This window comes from Tursiops truncatus, chromosome 11, assembly GCF_011762595.2.
Source record: "Tursiops truncatus isolate mTurTru1 chromosome 11, mTurTru1.mat.Y, whole genome shotgun sequence".
Classification (NCBI taxonomy): domain Eukaryota; kingdom Metazoa; phylum Chordata; class Mammalia; order Artiodactyla; family Delphinidae; genus Tursiops; species Tursiops truncatus.
In genome coordinates, this window is record NC_047044.1 from 43,222,423 (window position 1) to 43,249,206 (window position 26,784).

Here is a 26,784-nt window from a genome sequence, read left to right on the forward strand (position 1 = left end):
CCTGTGGCTAGTGTTAAGTTTCAGCTGGGGACATGCTGCAACTCATAAGGAAACACAGAAATTATACACCATGGTACGTCCAAGAATGATTTAGCATGTGCCATCAGGAGCCAGAGGAATATTCCTGGGAGTGCTTGATCAGAATATAAGATTGGATAAGCGTGAATTTGTTGAATTATGGGCACTTTCTTGGAACACAGGACTTAATAAGCCATCAAGGACCCCAGGGATTGGGGCAAACTCACTGTTAAGATGATGATCCATGCTGAGTGAAGTGGAAGAGGTACTGAAAAGCCAAGTAGATAAAGGCTGGCCTTTCACCAGCCTTCATAATAAGCTGTTCTGGAACTTGCATCACGAGCACATAAACAGAGTGTCCAATAATGGCTGGTATAGAAGCCACGCATAGGCTCAATGTCATGGACTCCCACTCACTGAAGTCAACCAAGCATAAATGACTCAATGTCCAATATGTTAACAACAGAGGCTAATGCTGAGCCCCCAACTGGGTACTTTTCCATGAGGTGAGAAACCAACTCCTTAGTCACAATTCTACCACATTGTGTCACTTCTACCCTAGAGTGTCAGTGGTTTGTCCTTTTGGAATAGATAACTATTCTAGTATGAATTTGACTCTCCTGCCTGCAAAGCCTTAGCCAGTAACACAGTCTGGGAGATTATGCAATGCCTTATCTACAGACAGGGAATCTCACTGCCTAGTATCTAATCAGGGGACTCACATTATAGTAAAACAGGTGTGAGAGTGTGACCTGTGATAACAGGGTTCACTGACTGTATCACAAACCACCCCCTCCAGGAGCAGACATTCTCACAGAGGGCTGAAATGGCTAACCAAGACACAGCCAAGATGCTATCTTAGAAGCAATACTCTGCTATGATGAGGTGTCATCCTTCAGGAGTAAGACATGTACTAAATCAAAGAGCTCTAAATGTGTTTGGTGCCGCCAATAGGAAGAATATGTGGGTCTTAGAGTCAAGGGATACACTATGGTCTGAGTGTTTGTGTTCTTTTAAAATTCGTATGTTAAAATCCTAATGCCCAATGTGATGTTATTAGAGGGTGGGTCCTTTGGAAGGTGCTTAGGTCATGAGGGTAGAGCCCTCATGCATGAGATGAGTGCCTTATAAAAGAGGCTCCAGAGAGATCCCTAGCCCCTTCCATATGTGAGGATAAACAGAAGTCTATCAGTTCCACCCCACAACCTCAGAAGAGGGCCCTTACCCAACCATGCTGGCACCCAGATCTCAGACTTACAGTCTCCAGAACTGTGAGCAATATATTTCTGCTGTTTATAAGCTTCTCAGTCTGTGGTATTTTGTTATAGCAGCCTCAACAGACTAAGGCGGGGTAGAAGCAAGAGTAGACCTACTAATTATCACTCCCTATGACTTACTGGAGGATCTGATGTACCTTATACCTCAAACTCACAGCTCTGAAAGTGGGAATCCTCAAAGGGGGCACACGGAAAAGAAATACGTAGTAAAGGAACCATTGTATTTTTTTTTTCTTTTTTTGCGGTACGCGGGCCTCTCACTGTTGTGGCCTCTCCCGTCGTGGAGCACAGGCTCCAGACGCGCAGGCTCAGCGGCCATGGCTCACAGGCCCAGCCGCTCTGCGGCATGTGGGATCTTCCCGGACCGGGGCACGAACCCGTGTCCCCTGCATCGGCAGGCAGACTCTCAACCACTGCGCCACCAGGGAAGCCCCATTGCATTTTAAGTTAGAACATATGCCAGGCCACCATGGACATTTTGTGTCCAGGGAAACGGAGTCACCAAGTCGGCAGGGATAATTGACCCCGATCAGCAGGAGGATGTAGGACTGTTTTCACACAATGGGGGCATAAGAATACATGTGGAAGCCAGGTGATCCACTAGGTACTCCTTCACCCAACTGAGAACGGACACGTTCAACAATCTGCACTGGGCACCTCTAGCTACTCCCTCACCTAATTAATAGACAATAGACACATTCAACAACCTGCACTGGGAAGCGTGTGACTATCAAAGGTTCAGATCCCACCCCCAGGAATGGAGGATTGTGTCACATCACCAAATAATCCATCAGAACATGCTAAAGTGATGACAGAGGCTGAGGGGTGTTTAGAATGGCTAGTGGACAAAAGGGAAGATGAGTATTAGCTTTATTCCCAAGACAAATTGCAGTGACAGAGGTCATAGTTCATCTCCCTAACCTCCCTTTCTACAAATTCTTTCAGGAAGAGAAGCCAAAGGGAACACTAGAAGAACGGATTTCCAAACTTGAAAGGAAAAGTGGCCTCTACAGTGGCTCCACTCAGGTCTCTTTCAAGAGAATCTGATGCTATGGCCATGACTGACCTACAGCCCAGCTTCCATTCTTTGATCCGTTATTGTATTTACACTCAGGCCACACTTTCCTGGGTTGCAACCAGCCCATGGTGAAGCATGACAGTGCACTATTGTCAGCCCCTTCCTGCCAGGTGCAATATTTCTTCAATGGGAAAATTTTGCTTTGAGATTCCTCATCAGTCTGGCCAAGACTTTCTAGAGCTGTGCTACAATAAGGCCCTTTCTACCCAATCGTTACTTTACTCTCTCCTTTTACAGATGAGACCTGCCTACCCCTGATCCCTTTATTTTTATCTTTCATAAGCAGTCTTCCAAATAAATTTCTTACACATCAAATCCCAACTTGGCTTCTGCTTCTTAGAGGATTCCAACTGAAACAGTGGTCATCGGACCCTCATGTGTACTATTTCTGTTTATTCTATTTTTGCACTTACCACAGGATATTAAAATGCATTTGTTTGCATGTCTGTGCCCCTACTGGACTAGGTGATCTTAGACTATCTGGTAAATGAGAGTGGGACTTGCACAATCTAACATATGCTGAGTAATACATGTTTCTTGGCTACTGTTTTATCAAATTTATATGTTCTGACAAGCATACCTATATCAAATTTAGCATTCATCATATTGTATTATCACACTGCATCATTACTACTGAGGCTTTCTCCTATGACCACCACTATGAGCCATTTAGAGTAAAGATTCTTCTTATTCATCTGTATTCCCAGAATATAATGCCACATAGTAGCTGCTAAATAAATATTAAAATTAATATTTTCTTATTGTTGAATATAATTGTTTAAAATGAACCACATTTAAACATTTGTTTCAACATTGATACTTCTTAATTTAATATGTATTAGTTATAGATACTTCTTAATAATTGCCTACTAGTATTTATTGAAACATAGTTTTAAATGTTGTATTCTAATAGATGTTAAAGATATACCACCTTACATATTAATATTACTCTCATCTCTATTGGCTTCTCTTTTTTTTTTTTTTTTTTTTTTTTGTGGTACGCGGGCTCTCACTGCTGTGGCCTCTCCCGCTGTGGAACACAGGCTCCGGACGCGCAGGCTCAGCGGCCATGGTTCATGGGCCCAGCTGCTCCGCAGCATGTGGGATCTTCCCAGACTGGGGCATGAACCCGTATCCCCTGCATCAGCAGGCGCATTCCCAACCACTGCGCCACCAGGCAAGCCCCTTGGCTTCTCTTTTAACATTGAAAAATAAAACAAAGAAGCAACAACATAAAATTTTTGAATCACTATACTGTACGTCTGAAACTAATATAATACTATAAATCAACTATATCTCAATAAAAAAATAACAATTCATTTGTAGATAAATCATACATTTTCTTTAAAAACAGCATGAATCACTTATAAAATGGCAAAAGTAAAAAATCTGTTCATATATTATGATCATTAAAATTATATAATAATAAACATTAAAATATAATATTTAGTAATTTGCTAGTCTGAAATATTTTCACTTCAACTTGCTTCTTTGTATCACAGAAAAATAATGACACGATTAAAACTCCTAAAAAGAGTAACAACAATAAAATGAAGAAATCAAAAAATAAAAAGATCATATCAGTCTTATATAGAAAGGACAAAATATTTCCTTTGATTATTTCTAACAAATTACCACATCTTTGCTCTTACTGTCACAATTAAATATTTTACCTTACTGGCCTTAACTTCCCATATTTCTTTACTGATAAACTATGGATTGGGCCACCATTATTCTATTGAATCTATTCTTTTAAGGATCAAAAATAGCTGCTAATATTAATTCCCAGAGAGTGTTAAAAATTCACTACTGGGCTTCCCTGATGGCACAGTGGTTAAGAATCCACCTGCCAATGCAGGGGTCATGAGTTTGAGCCCTGGTCCAGGAAGATCCCACATGCCGCGGAGCAACTAAGCCCCTGCACCACAGCAAATGAGCCTGCGCTCTACAGTCCGCGAGCCACAGCTCCTGAGCCCATGCGCCTAGAGCCCATGCTCCACAACAAGAGAAGCCACCGCAATGAGAAGCCCACGCACTGCACAAAGAGTAGCCCCCACTCACCACAACTAGAGAAAGCCCACGTGCAGCAACGACAACCCAACATAGCCAAAAATAAAATAAATAACATAAATAATTTTTTTAAAAAATTCACTACCATGAGGCTCTGTGGCATAGGAACATGGGATATATGAAGTGGGAAAGGGGAATAGTAATGGAATAGAGAATATCACCATATGAAGTAAACATTTTAAGAATAAAAGGTATCAGGTTTAAAAAGCTAGTAAATGATTAAATTAGAGGGGACAATACCAGCTAAGCTCAAACATCGGTATGGTAGACACAATTTAGTTCTTATTAGCCATCAGTTTAAACAATAAATACATGGTAAAAACATTTTTAAAATGAGCCATCTCTGTGAACAAGGTACATTTAGTAGCACAATGTACAAACAGCAGAAACACCAGGTATTATACAACTCCTAACTTTTCACTGCTTCAGTTGAAAAGTGTCTCAGTTTGCCTGTCTTGTCATTTTCAACACTCCAGCTTAAGTTCAATTACCTCTTATTTGTGACACATAATGTACCTTCCAATCCAGCCTTTTTGCTTCTAGATTTTTCCTCATACATTTTCAACCATGTCATACAAGCTGACTTTCTAAATCTGATTATGTTAGTCCTCCTCTCAAAAATCTTCAGGGTTTTCTCTTTCACCTTGTGGGTAAAAATATCCAAATTCCACAATACAGGATTCAAGGATTTTATAATTCATTTTCAGCCTGCATTTTCATCTTGACCTCAGGTCATATTTCTCAATACTTTGCATGCTGAGCTTGCGGTTTCTCCCCAAATTCTCATTAATTCCTTCTCACCTTGGCTTAATCTATTCCATCTATCTGAACTCTCCTTTTTCTCTGATTGTTGAGTGACACCTCACTTACCCTTCAGCAACAGCTGGAATGTAGGTCCTCAATGAAGTTTATCTAGAACGAATGCTGGCAAGTGTAACTAACTGCATACTATTAACACAAGCACTGATGAACGTTTTCAGTACCTCCAGGAGATGGTTCAATCCTAAGGTAAATGGCTATGTTTGAATCCCTTTTCTTAGCTCAGTGCCTAACATAAAATAAGCCATGAGCAAATATGTATTATATTTAATGAATAGGTGAGTTCTCTGTCTCATCATATTGTCTGTAGTTTAAATTTTGAGCATAGGATTAATAAACGCATAGCTCTGGTTTTGTAAAATTCAAGCTGAGGATTGGGTTAAGGGAATGGTTAGACCCACCAGAGAGGTCTGATCATTCTGTGGCGCAGGCTAACTACAAATGTGGTCTCCAGGGCTGGTTCTGGTGAAGTACAAGGAGGGCAGGGTCACATTAGCTTCTGGAGGGTTTTTGAACAATTATGGTTTTGTACAAAGAAGTTGATCCAAACATGCCACAAAGTGCCTATATAGATAGAAAAGTTGGGAATGATAGAAACTGTTGAAGGAAAATCAAAATGGAGTTCGTATTGCTAAGAGAGCTCTCTAAAATGTAGCTGGGAGGCCACTGAGGAAGTGTAACTTATGCATGTCTCAGCCTGGAAGGAATCTGAACTTTTGACCACTTATTATCCTAATGAAGACATCCAGAACATCTGCTAGAAACTCAAGATACTTATCAGAACCTTATGGTAAAATACCTTGTGGCAGTCTATCTTCTTATTGGACCCCTACCCTAAAACAACTTGTGATTCCTTAAGAACAAATATTTTCTCACTCAGCTCAATTACAATTCTCACCAGGCAACTTTTAATAACGTTGTAGCTTTTTGTCTTTATAAGCCCCTGACTCTTTCTCTTTCTCTTCCTCAAAACATTCTTTGGGTTTTACTGTACTCTGTGTCTCCAGAACTGCAATTCTTTTTTGTTTTTGTTTTTTGAAGTATAGTTGATTTACAATATTTTGTTAGTTTCAGGTGTATAGCAAAGTGAGTTGGATATATATATATATGTGTGTGTGTGTATATATATACATAATTTTCATATCCTTTTCCATTATAGGTTATTACAAGATATTGAATATAATTTCCTGTGCTATACATTAAGTCCTAGCTGTTTATCTATTTTATATATAGTAGCATGTTCATCTCATACTCCTAATTTATCCCTCCCCACACTTTCCCCTTTGGTTACCATAAGTTTGTATTCTATGTCTATGAGTTTGTCTCTGTTTTGTAAATAAGTTCATTTGTATTATTTTGTAAATAAGTTCATTTGTATTTTTTTTGTAAAAAATACAAGTGATATCATATAATATTTGTCTTTCTCTGTCTGACTTACTCTACTTAGTATGATAATCTCTGAACTGCAATTCTTAAGACCGCAAATAAATATTTTTTTATTTGCAGCCTCTTGCATTATTTTTTTTGTTGACAAAACACAGATACCATGATTTCCATAATCCCACAAAAGGGGTCATCTTGACAATCTTGGGGTCAATAAATGCATGGAATGGGATCCAGAAAAAATAATTTTAGTCAGGAGTGAGGGTTGAAATAAAAAGAATGGCTTGGTATCAGCAAATAATGGCTGTCCCTTTCCTGAAAATCAGAAAGAATTTAGTGAGAAAAGAAAAGAAGTTTTAACTGCATCTTTCCTGTACTCCTCAGGGATTCGTGTGCCCTCTCCTCTGTTGGAATTTCTTAAGGGAGCCATGACAAATTCTGATGACTCACACAGAATGAAACTAAGAAAACATTCCATATATTTGGAATAAGAGCTCCCTTCCTTTCTCTGTACCAGACAAATTAACCATTTTGAAAATTTTAAAGGATTAGCATCATTTTCTGAATGATTTTTATTTAGTCTCTGTAAAATCACACAATAGAAAAAAATGTCTCTACGTAGTGCCAGAGGTGGATCTCAAACTCATGACTCTTGTTCCCTTTCTATAATGTAACTACACCAAATATTAATAATAGTCTAATAAAGGGGTTGGCGAACTGTGGCCCATGGGCCAATCCAGCTTGCTGCCTCTTTTGGTAAAGTTCCTTGGAACACAGCTATGCTCATTTGTTTACATATCACCTATGAGTGTTTCCATGTGACAAGAGCAGAGTTACCTAGCTGCAGCAGAGACCATCTGGTGCTCAGAACCTAAAAGATTTACTCTCTGGCTCTTTAAGAAAATGTTTGCCAACCTCTGATCTAAACCACCAGTCTTCTTTCCCACTTCAGTTTCCTTGCAGCTACCCACTCTCTGGCAGCAAACACACTCTCCTATAGAACATACATATTGGAAGGAGACAGAGACCTTTATACTCCAGCAGACTGTGCACTTGTATTTGTTATTATTCACTTTTTATTCACAAACTAAACTTTCCTTAAGGAGACGGTTTTCGATGCTTTAGAAGCCATTAAGGAAACGTAATATACATTATAAGTTGGACACTGGGTAAACATTGTAGCATCACTGTTATTGGCAGTGACTAGAATAACTGATAGTCTGGGATCTACTTCAGAGACTGGCTTCAAATGTTTCATGAGGGGTCTGCAAAGTAAGGTGTACATCTTTAAGATTAGACAATTTTGTATTGATTTCTTTACAGATTACTTGTTTTTATCACAATTTGCAACCACAATTCTCATCTTTGTGATGAAAATTTTGCCTGAGAATCCTCTCCAGAAGATCCCTTCACCATCTGAGTTGACAATAATGAGCACATTGGCTAAGAAATGAAAATAACGCCTTCATTGGAAACAAAAACAAAAACACCTGAGAAATAATACTTGAATAGCTGCTCTGAAAGAGCAGAGTTATCTTTCATCTGGAGAAAAAGAAGAGAGTAAAATGAATCATGATGACTGGATAGAAAGAAATGTGGCAATGAAGAAAGTAAGTTAGCTTCTCAGTTGTAGATATAAAGATGAGGATGGCAAGGCAAGAAAGAGTAACATGGAAAAGACCAATCAGAATTATGTGACAGGAGGAACTGAAAGAGACCATGTTCACCTGAACCTCAAACCCTGATGACATTAGACAGAAAATAAAACACAAATTCAATTGGAGCCTTGCAAAAGTGGGAAAAGCACCTGTGCTGCTTGGTGAGGTCAGCTGTTAAGGAGGATGTTATCGGCAATCTTCTGCTGGACTCCCTTTGAAGCTACTGAGATTAAGGAGTAGAAGAATAGGAGGGGGACCTTCAAGATGGCACAGGAGTAAGACGTGGAGATCACCTTCCTCCCCACAAATACATCAAAAATACATCTACATGTGGAACAACTCCTACAGAACACTTACTGAACGCTGGCAGAAGGAAAAAAGCCTGGAACTGCCTAAGAGGCAAAAGACCATTGTTTTAGGGTGCGTGAGGAGAGGGGATTCCTTTCCTGTCTGCACAAAGAAGGCAGAGCACCACCTAAATGAGCTCCAGTGATGGGCGCAACCCGCAGCTATCAGCTCGGACCCCAGAGATGGGCATGAAACGCTAACTCTGCTGCTACCGCAGCCACCAAGAATCCTGTGTGCAAGCACAGGTCACTATCCACAACTCCCCTCCCAGAAGCCTGTGCAGCCCGCCACTGCCAGGGTCCGGTGATCCAGGGACAAGTTCTCCGGGAAAACATATGGTGTGCCTCAGGCTGTTGCAAGGTCATTCCAATTATAACTACTGTACCCCTCCCTCCCCCCAGCCTGAATGAGTCAGAGTCCTCTAATCAACCGCTGCTTTAACTCTTTCCTGTATGGGTGGGAACAGATGCCTGAGTGCGACCTACACGCAGAGGTGGGTTCAAAACCAAAGCTGAACCCCAGGAGCTGTGCGAACAACGAAGAGAAAAGGACATTTCTCCATGCAGCCTCAGGGGCAGTGCATTAAATCCCAACAATCAACTTGATGTACCCTGCATCTGTGGAATACCTGAATAGACAATGAATCATCCCAAAATTGAGGCAGTGGATTTCGGGAGAAACTGTAGACTTGGGGTTTGCTGTCTGTGACTGATTTGTTTTTATGTTTATCATAGTATATTTTATAGCGCTTGTAATCATTGGTGGATTTTTTTATTGGTTTGGTTTCTCTCCTTATTTTTTTTATGATTTTTTTTTTACTTTAATAATTATTATTATTACTTTTTTCTTTCTTTTTTTCTCCCTTTTCTTCTGAGCCATGTGGCTGACAGGGTCTTGGTGCTCCAGCCTGGTGTCAGGCCTGAACCTCTGAGGTGGGAGAGGTGAGTTCAGGACATTGGACTCCCAGAGACCTCCCAGCCCCACGTAATAGTTGGCGAGAGTTCCCCCAGAGATCTCCATCTCAATGCTAAGACCCAGCTCCACCCAATGGACAGCAGACTCCAGTGCTGGATGCCCCATGACAAACAACTAGGAAGACAGGAACACAACCCCACCCATTAGCAGAGAGGCTGCCTAAAATCATACTAAGTTCACAGACACCCCCAAAACACACCACCAGAAGTGGCCCTGCCCATCAGAAAGACAAGATCCAGCCCCACGCACTAGAACATAGGTGCCAGTTCCCTTCACCAGGAAGCCTACACAAGCCACCGAACTAACCTTATCCACTGGGGGTAGACACAAAAAACAATGGGAACTATGAACCTGCAGCCTGCGAAACAGAGACCCCGAACGCAGTAAATTAAACAAAATGAGAAGACAGAGAAATATGCACCAGATGAAGGAGCAAGGTAAAAGCCCACCAGGCCAAACAAATGAAGAGGAAATAGGCAGTCTACCTGAAAAAGAATTCAGAGTAATGATAGTAAAGATGATCCAAAATCGTGGAAATAGAATGGAGAAAACACAATAAACGTTTAACAAGGACCTAGTATAACTAAAGAGCAAACAAACAATGATGAACAAATAAATGAAATTTAAAATTCTCTAGAAGGAATCAATAGCAGAATAACTGAGGCAGAAGAACGGATAAGTGAGCTGGAAGATAAAATGGTGGAAATAACTGCCAGGGAGCAGAATAAAGAAAAAAGAATGAAAAGAATTGAGGACAGTCTCAGAGACCTCTGGGACAACATTAAAAACAAAAACATTTGAATTACAGGCGTCCCAGAAGAAGAAGAGAAAAAGAAACAGTCTGAGAAAATATTTGAAGAGATTATAATTGAAAAATTCCCTAACATGGGAAAGGAAATAGTTAATCAAGTCCAGGAAGCACAGATAAATCCAAGGTGAAACACACCAAGACACATATTAATCAAACTATCAAAAAATAATAGAAGAAAAAATATTAAAAGGGAAAAGCAACAAATAATATACTAGGGAATCACCATAAGGATAACAGTTGATCTTTCAGCAGAAACTCTGTAAGCCAGAAGGGAGTGGCAGGACATATTTAAAGTGATTAAAGGGAAAAAAACTACAGCCAAGATTACTCTACCAAGCAAGGATCTCACTCAGATTCGATGGAGAAATGAAAACCTTTATAGACAAGCAAAAGCTAAGAGAATTCAGTACCACCAATCCAGCTTTACAACAAATGCTAAAGGAACTTCTCTACGAAGGAAACACAAGTGAAGGAAAAGACCTACAAAAACAAATCCAAAACAATTAAGAAAATGGTAATAGGAACATACATATCGATAATTACCTTAAATGTAAATGGATTAAATGCTCCAACCAAAAGACATAGACTGGCTGAGTGGATACAAAAACAAGACCCATATATATACTGTCTACAAGAGACCCACTTCAGACCTAGGGACACATACAGACTGAAAGTGAGGAGATGGAAAAAGATATTCCATGCAAATGGAAATCAAAAGAAAGCTGGAGTAGCCATTCTCACATCAGACAAAATAGACTTTAAAATAAAGACTATTACAAGAGACAAAGAAGGACACTACATAATGATCAAGGGATCAATCCAAGAAGAAGACACAAAATTGTAAATATTTATGCACCCAACATAGGAGCACCTTAATACATAAGGCAAATGCTAACAGCCATAAAAGGGGAAACTGACAGTAACACAATCATAGTAGGGGACTTTAACACCCCACTTTCACCAATGGACAGATCATCCAAAATGCAAATAAATAAGGAAACACAAGCTTTAAATGACACTTTAAAAAGGATGGACTTAATTGATATTTATAGAACACTGCATCCCAAACAACAGAAAACACCTTCTTCTCAAGTGCTCATGGAACATTCTCCAGGATAGACCATATCTTGAGTCACAAATCAAGCCTTGGTAAATTTAAGAAAATTGAAATCGTATGAAGTATCTTTTCCGACCAAACGATATGAGTAGATATCAATTACAGGGAAAAAAACTGGAAAAAATACAAACACATGGAGGTTAAACAATACACTACTAAATAACCAAGAGATCACTGAAGAAATCAAAGAGGAAATCAAAAAATACCTAGAAACAAATGACAATGAAAACAAGACGACCCAAAACCTATGGGATGCAGCAAAAGCAGTTCTAAGAGGGAAGTTTACAGTAATACAATCCTACCCCAAGAAGCAAGAAACATCTCAAATAAACAACCTAACATTACATCTAAAGCAATTAGAGAAAGAAGAACAAAAGAAAACCCAAAGTTAGAGAAGGAAATAAATTATAAAGATCACATAAGAAATAAATGAAAAAGAAATGAAGGAAACAATAGCAATGATCAGTAAAAATAAAAGCTGTTTTTTTGAGAAGATAAACAAAATTGATAAACCATTAGCCAGACTCACAAAAAAAAAGGGAGAAGACTCAAATCAATAGAATTAGAAATGAAAAAGAAGTAAAAACTGACACTGAAAAAATACAAATTATCATGAGCGATTACTACAAGCAACTATATACCAATAAAATGGACAACCTGGAAGAAATGGGAAAATTCTCAGAAAAGCACAACCTTCTGAGACTGAACCAGGAAGAAATAGAAAATACAAACAGACTAATCACAAGCACTGAAATTGAAACTGTGATTAAAAATCTTCCAACAACCAAAAGCACAGGATCAGATGGCTTCACAGGTGAATTCTATCAAACATTTAGAGACGAGCTAACACCTATTCTTTTCAAACTCTTCCAAAATATAGCAGAGGGAGGAACACTCCCATTCTATGAGGCCACCATCACTCTGATACCAAATCCAGACAAAGATGTCATAAAAAAAAAAAACTAGGGCTTCCCTGGTGGCGCAGTGGTTGGGAGTCCGCCTGCCAATGCAGGGGACGCGGGTTCGTGCCCCGGTCTGGGAGGATCCCACATGCTGCGGAGCGGCTGGGCCCGTGAGCCATGGCCGCTGAGCCTGTGCGTCCGGAGCCTGTGCTCCGCGGCGGGAGAGGCCACAGCAGTGAGAGGCCCGCATACCGCAAAAAAAAAAAAAAAAAAAGAAAGAAAACTAAAGGCCAATATCTCTGATGAACATAGATGCAAAAATCCTTAACAAAATACTAGCAAACAGAATCCAATAGCACACTGAAAGAATCATACACCATGATCCAGTAGGGTTTATCCCAGGAATGTAAGGATTCTTCAATATATGCAAATCAATCAATGTGTAACACCATATTAACAGACTGAAGGATAAAAACCATATGATCATCTCAATAGATGCAGAAAATGCTTTCAACAAATTCAACACCCATTTATGATAAAAACTCTCCAGAAAGTAGGCATAGAGGGAACCTACCTCAACATAATAAAGCCCATATATGACAAACCCACAGCCAACATCATTCTCAATGGTGAAAAACTGAAACCATTTCCTCTAAGATCAGGAACAAGACAAGGTTGCCCACTCTCACCAGTATTATTCAACATAGTTTTGGAAGTTTTAGCCACAGCAGTCAGAGAAGAAAAAGAAATAAAAGGAATCCAAATCAGAAAAGAAAAAGTAAAGCTGTCACTGTTTGCAGGATACTATACATAGAGAATCCTAAAGATGCAACCAGAAAACTATTCGAAATAATCAATGAATTTGGGAAAGTAGCAGGATACAAAATCAATGCACAGAAATCTCTTGCATTTCTATACACTAATGATGAAAAAATCTGAAAAAGAAATTAAGGAAACACTCCCATTTACCATTGCAACTAAAGGAATAAAATACCTAGGAATAAACTACCTAAGGAGACAATAGATCTGTATTCAGAAAACTATAAGACACTGATGAAAGAAGTTAAAGATGATACAAACAGAGAGATATACCATGTTCTTGGATTGGAAGAATCAATATTGTGAAAATGACTATACTACCCAAAGCAATCTACAGATTCAGTGCAATCCCTATCAAACCACCAATGGCATTTTTCACAGAACTAGAACAAAGGATGCTCAACATCACTAATTATTAGAGAAATGCAAATCAAATCCAAACTACAATGAGGTATCACCTCACACCAGTCAGAACAGCCATCATCAAAAAATCTACAAACAATAAATGCTGGAGAGGATGTGGAGAAAAGGGAACCCTCCTGCACTGTTGGTAGGAATGTAAATTGATACAGCCACTATGGAGAACAGTATGGAGGTTCCTTAAAAAACTACAAATAGAACTACCATATGACCCAGCAATTGGGCATATTCCCTGAGAAAACCATAATTCAATAAGAGTCATGTATCACAATGTTCACTGCAGCACTATTTACAATAGCCAGGACATGGAAGCAACCTAAGTGTCCATTGACAGATGAATGGATAAAGATGTGGCACATTTATACAATGGAATATTACTCAGCCATGAAAAGAAACGAAATTGAGTTATTTGTAGTGAGGTGCATGGACCTAGAGTCTGTCATACAGAGTGAAGTAAGTCAGAAAGAGAAAAACAAATACTGTATGCTAACACATATATATATGGATTCTAAAGAAAGAAAAAAAAATGGTTCTCATGAACCTAGGTGCAGGATAGGAATAAAGACACAGAGGTAGAGAATGGAATTGAGGACACAGGGAGGGGGAAGGGTAAGCTGGGATGAAGTAAGATGGTAGTATTGACATATATACACTACCAAATGTAAAATAGATAGCTAGTGGGAAGCAGCTGCCTTGCACAAGGAGTTCAGCTCAGTGCTTTGTGACCACCTAGAGGCGTGTGATACGGAGGGTGGGACGGAGATGCAAGAGGGAGGGGATACGGCGATATATGTATACATATAGCTGATTCACTTTGTTATACAGCAGAAACTAACACAACATTTTAAAGCAGTTATACTCCAATAAAGATGTTAAAAAAAGTATACTTAAAAAAATACTGGAGTAGAAGAATAACATCAAGGTTATGCACAGCTGAAAGAAAATTATTCCTGAGAACATCAACTTTGACCCTGTTTGTGGCAGACTCACAGGTTCCTCCTCTTCATATTTTCTGACAAATGCTTCAGCAGAGCAGGAGTAGGAAGAAGATTCACAGGAATATGGTCAAGAATTGCCATGAAATTCTTTCAGCTCACCAAAGACCAGTGATGACAATAAATTTTATACAAATATCCAAATCCCTGGAGCTGGGAATCTAGGCAGATTCCACGAACGCGTGACACCTATCTGAGCTACTACTCGGTGCCAGATCATAGGAAGCCTTCCTGATCAGAAAAGCATCATGTAAAAGAAGCCCATTGATTCTGATTGTTCAGCCCGGTCTGAGAATCACTGAACATAAGAGTTTAGATCAATGAAAGATTTTGTGTTTTAGAGCCATCAAATAATCTATAACTTACCTATTATGCCCACGAAACTGCTTTTTATATTTCATTAGATATTAAAATTAAAACTCAGTTTGAATTCGTTTGGAAGAAAGCTCTTATCTAGACCCACGTCCAATGTTCATGAAGCCTGGGCGGGGTCCAAGCATATATCTGCATTAAGCTTCCCTTTTCCTTTTCACATGCTGGAGACTAGCACATCTCAATTGCCTCATCCTTTCTGAGAGCAATTTTTTTAAAAAATAAAAGCTACAGATGTCATCCTAATTCCTACTCATTCATTCCCTTATATGATTTAGTAGAAGTTCCTACCCCTGTGTTCATGCTCCTTACACAAGCTCACAAAGGGGTCTTTGCAAGGTCAGTATCCCCTGGCTTAGTCTTTCTGCTTAGTCTCAATATTTGCAGAATTAGGATAATTTAAAAATTAGATATGTTTATTCTACTTCTAGCCACATTTGAGTAACTTAGTAGTCTACATGTAACTTGGAACAAAGAAATTAAGGGTAAAATAAAATGATAGGACAGAAATAAGAAACAGAATAACAAAGGAATTAAGCTTTTCTGAATGTCTGAAATATGACTACACATTTGCTTTAAAAAAACAATTCTTACATTGCCAATGGAAAATGAATCTTATATCTGATATGCAATGTAAAATGTAACAGCTTTAAGCTTTTAAAAAAGTATTATAATAGAATTTAGTATTTAATCCCCTGCCTTTTATTTATACATTGAAATGCTTTCCTACTGAATAAATTTCAGTTATAAGCCCTCCCATGGAACTTGGGTTTTGCAGCTATTTTAACATGTAATGTAGTGAGCCTTGAGTTCCATAAGGTGGCATCAAATCTACCAGTGTGAGCAGGGACACCACTGATAATATTTCAGGTGGCCCTGGACCTTCAGCTTTCATTTTTCCTAAAGTTGTTTTATGCAAAGAAGAAATTCAAGGACATCTTAACAGGTTCCTTCAGCTCTATTATCTATTGACTTAAACAAAGAAAATCTCAAATGAACCCAAATTTGTGTTCTCCTAAAGAGCCGAAAGTTCAAGTGTGCAGCTGAAGCTTATCTCAGTTTCTGGTCTTCCCTGGCCTGAAGACTTGGGCGTGAAATCCCACAAGGAACTCTGTGCTTCTGGAGTTTCCGACATTTCAATTTTTGGGTTATAGTCAAAGTATGATCAAACGTACCATGCAAACAGTAATTTTGTTAGTTTTCTTATGCAGCAAGGAAAGATGGGAAATCAAGAAACATGTAAGATATTTAATATTTGAATTTTTGGTCTTTTTATAGATTGAATGAAATTTTATTTGAAAATAAAAATAATAAAAATAATGGTGCTCCTTGAATTACTTCTGTAGGAATATAAAAAGTCTCAAAAATACATGATTAAAGTAATCAAATAAAAATGAGATTGACCTGCATAATCCTCATGTGATAAAGAGGACAGATTAAAGTAGTTTGTCTTTGTGTTTCTGGCCACGCTTGCAGGATATTAATTCCTCTACCAGGGATAGAACCCTGGGCCCATATCAGTGAAAGCACTGAGTCCTAAATTCTGCACCGCCAGGGAAGTCCCTAAAGTAGTTTATCCATAAAAAATGAAAGGGAGAAAGTAAAAATGCTTTCACTTATTAGTGAATATTAAAATTTTCATTTATTAATGGATGTTAACTAGCTTATATAACTAGAAAAACAAAAGTGATTTCGTTCCATAATCACTAAAATACCATGTACTATGTTCTGCCAATATAAATGCATTTATATTCTCAATTATTCTTTCAAAAGGCCATTTTAGAGAACACTGTTACAATTAAATACGAAAAAACCTGCTTAGTTCTCAACTCCTAGTTCCAGCTATCTCAGCAGAGATTCTTGCAATATGAGAAATAATGACCCAATATTGTAATGAAGGCAAGCCTAAAGCAGTTTTCTTAACTCTGCTTTTTTACTGGCTTGGTGACATAATATAAGACATTTAATCTCCCTACATGTAGACTGGGAAATATTCCCCATTCTTACTTTATAGCAATGTTAGGAGAATTAATTGGATAATGAATCTAAAGGCTCTAGGCTCAGTAAAGACACAAATGCAATGTATTATTTGCCAGTGAAAGAAGACAATGAAAAAGCACTTTCCCTCCTAATCAAAATGATTCCTACCAAGAAAGCGAATGCTAGCAAGTAAATTAAGAATATTTTTGATAGAGTTTCTAGTCTCACATATCCTAGGGCAGCAAGCAAGGAGAGAAAACTTGGCTCTCAGACAATTTAAATACATTTCTTCCATTAAGAAAACAGGACCACTTCAAAGGCGTAATGGAAAAGATTTCATAAAGTCATTAAAGCATAAACCTTGAGAAAGTTGGACCAGACCTAATTGAAAGGCACATGTTCAATAAATTAAAAAACAATAATAATTCAAATGATGGTGTCTTGCATTCTTTTTCCACTGCTTTCTTAGAAGAAAGAACATACCACGGCAAATGATTTTTAAAATAACATAATGAAAAACTATCCTATATGGTAGTAGGTACAAAATATAATTCCTAGAATTCATAATAAATATGAATACCTGTGAGTGTCCATAAGAACATAGACATCAAGGAGTTGTTGAAATAGAATTGGACTGGAAAAAAGATTACCTGAGGCTGCTCTTTTTGATGCTGTCTCCTTAGGAATTTTTGCTCTTAAATTAATTTTTGCAGTGAGAGGTCTGCATTATATCAAGTTGTTTCCTCGCTGAAAGATAAAACAATTATAATTTCTGCTGAGTTTGAATCTCAACAAGGGTTACTTCCTGAACAATAAGAAATGAAAGTTACTCTGTCCAGGTTTCCCTAACTGAGGGTGATGAAGATTGAGTTCCCCACTACATCAGAGTAGTGCCCCACTCAGACTTCAGTTGAATTTAGCCATCTTCAGGTATGAAAACAGATTTGAGGCAGGATTTATGAATTTGTCCTATGAAACCAACAACTCTCACGCTGGCAATCTTGGCAGTATGTGAATATGGTTAATGCATTAAAAAAAAAAAGCAGAGTTCTTAAGACCCAATACTATCTAACTTTACCTTCAAATAGTTCACATGGTTTGTGAATTTGAAGCTTTAACAATCATTAGTTGACCTCCTTCCATCAGTATGATTGATGGCATTGTGGTTAACCCATGTTCCCTTTTCACTCTTTATTATTAGATTGTAGCAATTATCTTGCTCTTTTTTAAAAAATTTATTTATTTATTTTTGGCTGTGTTGGGTCTTCGTTTCTGTGCGAGGGCTTTCTCTAGTTGTGGCAAGCGGGGGCCACTCTTCATCGCGGTGCGCGGGCCTCTCACTATCGCGGCCTCTCATTGTGGAGCACAGGCTCCAGACGCGCAGGCTCAGTAGTTGTGGCTCACGGGCCTAGTTGCTCCACGGCATGTGGGATCTTCCCGGACCAGGGCTTGAACCCGTGTCCCCTGCATTGGCAGGCAGATTTTTAACCACTGCGCCACCAGGGAAGCCCTATCTTGCTCTTTTAATGATAAGTCCCAATCGAATGATCTCATTTCTTCTGAGAAAACTCACAGCCTTTGCTTAGACAAGTAATTAACTTAGTTTTGGAACATATTAGATGTATTCCCAGAGAGCAGATGACCCATGGTCATCAAGACAAGAAAAAAATATGAACATACACATTGCATATACTCTAATAAATCATGTTATTTATCCACTAGTAATTTCTATTTGAATAGTTATCAAATTAGCTAATAAACTAACCATATACTATATAGTTCATTATAACTGCATACTTTTAAAAATTGATGGTAAGGTGTAAGTTGTCTTATAATACATGCAATTTCTTATTACATTAATATTTGTTCAGCAGCCAAATCTAATTTTAAAGTTTTCAGAAAGTAACCAGTGTAAAACAGAAAGTTTTAAATTAATGTCACGATATCACATATATTTTGTAGGGATTGAGGTAATATTTTTCCTATTTTTTTCCCAAGTTTATTGTGTCACACTACTTGTAGAAATAATGGGAAAAAAGACAGATTTATCATAAATGCTATTTTAAGAGATGCTATTTTTAGATCTTTATTAACCTCATCACAAAATTATCTGTTATTCATATGTAAATTACCAGCCTCAACAAGGTTGGAAACCTGTACTTCTTTCTTCAAGATTGAATTTTGCTACTTTGAAAAATCAGCACAAGGTGGCAGCCAAGAGAAGTTTTTAAAAAGTAATCTTGGAATTTAATTTATGGGGTCAGAGTTACAATTCAGGTTCATTTGAAGAGTTACTACACATCTGACACGTCAGCGGCCAAACCAGTACATAAACGTTGATATACACTTCAATTAAAAATCATAATTATTCATACAAAGAAGGTAGCAGAGTATGAGACCAAATGCTCTGGAACTGAGCCAGATACCTTAGATAGACGTTTTGTTCTAATAGTGTAAGTCCTTGTAATCGCATTAACTCTTTGTGTCAAGACATTTTCATTTCTTCATGCCAACCTCACAGTGACTTAATATACAGTAATGAAAAACAGCTGTCTGAAGCATTTCAGCTCTAGCGAACTCCAGGAATCTACAGGAATAAGCAGCGCTGAAAGGAGCTTTCTGTTTAAAGCAATTCAATTTAATTTACCTCATTTAAACTCCACTCTCAGAGATCAATCAGATAAGGGCATTGTGCAGGACACACTGGGGTATACACAGATAAAACACAGATCTTTGGCCTCAAGGAAACAAACAAGCAAAAACATAGGACACAAGGGAGGGAACTTTTGGGGAATTTCTTCACTAATAAAAGTGAAAATATGATAAATACATAGAAATATCCAGATTTGTTAGACTAGCTCAAAGTCACCTTTACCATTCATAAATTTTATATTTAAGACTGAAACAGTATCTAATTAGTCTCGTAATAATGTATTAAGAGGTCTGTAAAATTGACATGTCTGTCAGGGGTCTATCATTCACTGAAAACACAGAAGTGTTATGTATCTTATTTTTACAGAGAATTAAGTTTCTTCAATAGTAAAACTAACATTATTTATATTACTTATATAAAGAAAATTAATTACTGTAACATTTATCAGTCCTAGCAAAATTTCTGCACATTGTAGTTTTTCAATATATATTAGTTTCTTTACTGATAACTAACATAGTTGAGTATAGCTATGTTCCCAGTACGTGGTCTCATTAAACATCTATGATCTCTATTATACTATTAGAAAACTGGGACTGAAAGTTTATTTGATTTTTCTAATTCCACGTAATTTACAAGGGACAGGCACAAGATTCCAACCTAAGCTCACTTGCTTCCAGTGTTTGCAGTCCTAGCTATCACATGAAGATGTTTAGTGCATGATTTGGTCAGACTGTCTTCACAGAGATGTTATGACTCACCTTTTCTTACATCTGAAGTAAACTATCCTTAAGTCTAACCAAGACCTTTTAACCTTAATATAAGGGAGCTCATGAGACTAAGGAGTTTTTTGCCTCACAGTTTTTGCTTAGAAAGTAAATTGATCCAGAATTAAACTTTAAACTCTGTTCCTGAAAATACCAGTGGACAATTGTTTCTTTGAAAACAAAGATCATGCCCTCCTTTCACTTTACAGGACTTCCTTGTAGCTCCAAGTGCCCTACAAATAAGGGTGCCTGCTCAAGGTTGGTTTGCATATTTATGTATTCTAGATGGACTTAGTAATGTGGATCAATGACTGGGTAACCAGTAAACAGCTTTGTGAGTTGTGTTTCTGGTTTTATAGGTAATTTTTGTTACTAATTTAATAAGTCTTATTGCATTTTCTCAAGGAATAATTTAAAAATATACACTTGAAATTCATTTGTAAATTAAATAAAAGGCTGGAAACAACAAATATCATATTCATATACCAGATTAGCAACTAAAAACTTCTCTGAATAATTACCTGTTTTACGTGTGTTAGAAAACCCACAATAAATGTATGCTCGACATTTACCCAGTGTCTACTGTGTTTGATCAATTCCTTCTTATGCATAATCATTTTATCCTTTTGTCATCTCTTTCTCTCCTTTCTCAGTTACACTTTTTCAAAATGGACCCCCAATTAGCATTATTTTGTAATCAGTTTTCATATTAATGCAGACTTTCCTAGTTGTGGTCTGGAGAAATTTTCTTTTGAAATTCTCAAGCAGGGGCAATTTTGCCACACAGGAGACATTTGGCAACGTCTGGAGACATTTTTATTGTCATTATAGGGGAGGGAAATGCTCCTGGAATCTAGTAAATAGAGGCTGAGAATGCTGCTAAACATTCTTCAATGCAGCAGACAGCCCCTCGCAACAGAAAATGTCAATAGTGCTGACATTGGGAGATCCTGCTATTTTTAACCAGTATGTTCAAAGTTGGATGTATATACACATGTATTAGCATGGTTTTTTTCTAAAGAGAGTTTATGGCTTTCATCATCTTCTTAGAATGGTCCCTGATATAAAAAACTATACTGAAAATAAGTTATACATGATTCTACTACCCAGTTTACGTTCTGTCTAGTTTTTGAAGTGACATTTATTGAATATCTTTGCTTAGCGCTGAATTATTTATAATTTTTGCACTAAAGAGTTAATGAACAATTAGGGAAGTATAATAAAAATGGCAAATAAAGCAAGATATGAATGACAGGAGAAACTGTGTACAGGAGGAGGGGGGTGTACCGGAACTCAATATTTTCTGCTCAATTTTTCTGTAAACGGAAAATTGCTCTAAAAGCTAGTCTGTTAATTAAAAAAATTTTAAATTGAAGTATAGTTGATTTATAATGTTTCAGGTGTACAGCAGTGATTCAGATCCATATATATATATATATATATATATATATATATATATATATATACACTCTGAAAAAGAGTATATATGGATACTCTTTTTTCAGATTCTTTTTCACTATAGGTTATTACAAGATACTGAATATAGTTCCAAATAGTCTATTAATTTTTTTAAAAATGTAGTGTGGTGTATGCAATAATGGTGATGAGGCAAGCAAAGACCAAACAGAAGGTGATACCTTAACACTGAACAAGCACAATATGAAGGAGAGATATTTCCAGGCAGAGAAAAAAGCCATATTGTTTAACAATATGAATAATTCATTTGAAACTGAACATCTTCTGGGGAGTTTTCACTGGTATAATTAATAGATACTTCAAATCAGGGGCTTCCTGGCACTTGCATACCCTGCTTTCCTTTCCAATTTCTGCAGCTATGTGGATGCCATATTCCTTTTCCTATGCCCGTTTGTGCTTCCTATACTGCCTGACTTCCATATATCTCGTTTTCTTTGATAACTATCTCATTTTGTTCTATTTTTATTATCCTAGCAAGACTTCCATTCTTCCTTCTCTCCATTCTTCCACCTCCCAACTCCATTTATAATGTTGGTTTGGAATAATCTAATTCCAGAGGTGGATGGAGGAAAATTTAAAGGACCTTAAAAATACAGTTACCTTTTTCTCTCACTTCAACAAATTAAGAAAATCTTGGAATCATTCTCTGAACGTTCTTCTTACTCTATATGACCTAAGACCGGCTAAGCGCAAGAAATTCAAATCTGCTGACTTTTGCATACTTTGTTTTTATTGTTGCTGACATATTTAGGATTGGCTTTTTCCGTCACTAGAGAGCAAAAATTTTATGATTTTAGGTTTGGGTTTTCAGATGAAAGGCAAGCAAAGTAGGTGTTTGGTCTGTGTTTGTTCTGCTCAATTCAGCTTTTTTATTGTAGAGAAAAGTAGCCCTCCTTATATTCCAACCTCACCCCATGGAGTTTAACACTGGAGTTAAACTGGGGAGAAGTCCCAGACAGTGACACTAGACAGCCTACCTTGTATTGCCTCCTTCAAGTATTACTGGGGATATATGGTTAAAAAAAAAAACTCCTCCAAATCCAGAAAACCTATCCACAAAAGTAGAATATATAAAAAAATTTATTATTGAATAAACATTAAAGCAGGATGCAATAAACTTCACAGGCAATTCTCTAAAGAGATTGCAAAGGCAGAAAAAAATCTCACCTCTTACATGGTCAAGCAAATATACCCCATTACATACATATTCTCAAAATAAACAATCACTATTCTTCAAGTAAGGGACTTGACATCACCTTTTGCCATACATAGTTCATCCTAAGATCACTTGTAAATTGGAGCAGCCACGTGTGTTTGCTAACTGCTTTTGTTTAAAAAAGAAAAAGAAAAAGAAACATCTTTATGATCAGAGGTAGGTGTGCCACTTGCAGTCAGTACCAGCAGAAATTGGGATCCCATTGCACCAGGAAAGTGTGAGATGGGAGTGCTCTCTTCCTTGAGTGATTACACTTCAAAGTGATGGTTTCCAGATCCTCAGGAAATATTCCTGGGTTGTAAAACTGGCAAGAGGCTTATTTCACCTTTAAACACATTTATATTCATTTCAAAGGGGGCAGAGAAAGGATTCACAATTACAAATTTTCTAAAGTAAATGCTCTAAAAAAAAGGTGTACATGTTTGGGGGCTCTCTTTCCCTTTTGCAGGGATTATTAACTTTTTTCTATTTAATTTGTATTTACCCTTACAGTCTACAGCTCACCAGTGATTTTAAAATGTGCGGTATATTCATCCACCAGTGGGCAGACAGCAGAAGCAAGAAGAACTACAATCCTGCAGCCTGCAGCCACATTCACAGAAAGACAGACAAAATGAAAAGGCAGAGGACTATGTACCAGATGAAGGAACAAGATAAAACCCCAGAAAAACAATTAAATGAAGTGAAGATAGGCAACCTTCCAGAAAAAGAATTCAGAATAATGATAGTGAAGATGATCCAGGACCTTGGAATAAGAATGGAGGCAAAGATTAAGAAGATACAATAAATGTTTAACGAAGACCTAGAAGAAATAAAGAACAAACAAACGGAGATGAACAATACAATAACTGAAATGAAAAATACACTAGAAGGAATCAATAGCAGAATAACTGAGGCAGAAGAGATAAGTGACCTGGAAGACAGAATGGTGGAATTCACTGCCATGGAACAGAATAGAGAAAAAAGAATGAAAAGAAATGAAGACAGCCTAAGAGACCTCTGGGACAACATTAAATACACCAACATTCGCATTACAGGGGTCCCAGAAGGAGATGAGAGAGAGAAAGGACCCTAGAAAATATGTGAAGAGATTATAGTCGAAAACTGCCCGAGCATGGGAAAGGAAATAGTCACTCAAGTCCAGGAAGTGCAGAGAGTCCCAGGCAGGATAAACCCAAGGAGAAACACGCTGAGAAACATAGTAATCAAACTGACAAAAATTAAAGACAATGAAAAATTATTAAAAGCAACAAGGGCAAAATGACAAATAATATACAAGAGAACTCCCATAAGGTTAACAGATGATTTCTCAGCAGAAACTCTATAAGCCAGAAGGGAGTGGCATGATATATTTAATGTGATGAAAGGGAAGAACCTACAACCAAGATTACTCTAGCCGGCAAGGATCTCATTCAGATTCGACAGAGAAATCAAAGGCTTTACAGACATGGGCTTCCCTGTTGGCACAGTGGTTAAGAATCTGCCTGCCAATGCAGGGGACACAGGTTTGATTCCTGGTTCGATCACTGGTCTGGGAAGATCCCACATGCTGTGGAGCAGCTAAGTCCGTGTGCCACAACTACTGAAGCCTGCGCGCCTAGAGCCCATGCTCCACAACAAAGAGAAGCCACCGCAATGAGAAGTCTGTGCACCGCAGCGAAAAGTAACCCCTGCTCTCCCCAACTAGAGAAAGCCCACACGCAGCAACAAAGACCCAATGCAGCCAAAAATAAATTTAAAAAAATAAAAAAAAAAAAGCTTTACAGACAAGCAAAAGCTAAGAGAATTCAGCACCACTAAACCAGCTCTACAACGAATGCTAAAGGAACTTCTCTATGTGGGAAACACAAGAGAAGAAAAGGACCTACAAAAACAAACCCAAAACAGTTAAGAAAATGGTATAGGAACACACATATCGATAATTACCTTAAATGTCAGTGGATTAAATGCTCCAGCAAAAAGATAGAGGCTCACTGAATGGATACAAAAACAAGACCCATATATATGCTGTCTACAAGAGACCAACTTCAGACCTAGGGACACATACAGACTGAAAGTGAGGGGATGGAAAAAGACATTCCATGCAAATGGAAATCAAAAGAAAGCTGGAGTAGCAATACTCATATCAGATAAAATAGACTTTAAAATAAAGAATGTTACAAGAGACAAGGAAGGACACTATGTAACGATGAAGGGATCAATCCAAGAAGAAGATATAACAATTATAAATATATATGCACCCAACATAGGAGCACCTCAATACATAAGGCAAATGCTAACAGCTATAAAAGAGGAAAATGACAGTAACACAATAACAGTGGGGGATTTTAACACCTCACTTACACCAATGCACAAATCATCCGGACAGAAAATTAATAAGGAAATATAAGCTTTAAATGACAGAAGAGACCAGATAGATTTAATTGATATTTAAGGACATTCCATCCAAAAACAGCAGATTACACTTTCTTCTCAAGTGCACACAGAACATTCTCCAGGATAGATCACATCTTGGGTCACAAATCAAGCTTCAGTAAATTTAAGAAAACTGAAATCATATCAAGCATATTTTCCTACCACAATGCTATAAGATTAGAAATAAATTACAGGGAAAAAACGTAATAAACACAAACACATGGAGACTAAACAATACACTACTAAGTAACCAAGAGATCACTGAAGAAATCAAAGAGGAAGTAAAAAAATACTTAGATACAAATGACAACAAAATACCATGATCCAAAAGCTATGGGAGGCAACAAAGTAGTTCTAAGAGGGACATTTATAGCAATACAATTCTGCCTCAAGAAACAAGAAAAACCTCAAATAAACAATCTAACCTTACACATAAAGGAACTAGAGAAAGAAGAACAGAGAAAATCCAAAGTTGGCAAAAGGAAAGAAATCATAAAGATCAGAGCAGAAATAAATGAAATAGAAACAAAGAAAACAATAGCAAAGATCAATAAAACTAAAAGCTGGTTCTTTGAGAAGATAAACAAAATTGATAAACCTTTAAACAGACTCATCAAGAAAAAGAGGGAGAGGACTCAGATCAATAAAATTAGAAATGAAAAAGGAGAAGTTACAACAGACACCACAGAAATACAAAGCATCATAAGAGACTACTACAAGCAGCTATATGCCAATAAAATGGACAACCTAGAGGAAATGGACAAATTCTTAGAAAGGTATAACCTTCCAAGACTGAACCAGGAAGAAATAGAAAATATGAACAGACCAATCACAAGCACTGAAATTGAAACTGTGATTAAAAATCTTCCAACAAACTAAAGTCCAGGACCAGATGGCTTCACAGGTGAATTCTATCAAACATTTAGAGAAGAGCTAACACGTATCCTTCTCAAACTCTTCCAAATATATAGCAGAGGAAGGAACACTCACAAACTCATTCTACGAGGCCACCATCACCCTGATACCAAAACCAAAGACACTACAAAAAGAAACTTACAGACCAATATCACTGATGAATATATATGCAAAAATTCTCAACAAAATACTAGCAAAAATAATCCAACAACACATTAAAAGGATCATACACCATGATCAAGTGGAATTTTTCCCAGGGATGCAAGGATTCTTCTGTATATGAAAATCAATCAATGTGATATA

At 37.5% G+C, this 26,784-nt stretch overlaps 1 long non-coding RNA gene across 1 annotated transcript in view; it reads right to left on the bottom strand.

Moving 5' to 3' along the window:
• LOC141275845 (uncharacterized) overlaps positions 1 to 26,784 on the bottom strand; it is a 194,760-nt gene that overhangs the window by 37,456 nt on the left and 130,520 nt on the right. Inside the window, exon 4 of the long non-coding RNA XR_012324290.1 lies at positions 17,693 to 17,789. This is a non-coding gene — a long non-coding RNA (uncharacterized lncRNA). The remainder of the gene's footprint in view (positions 1 to 17,692; positions 17,790 to 26,784) is intronic.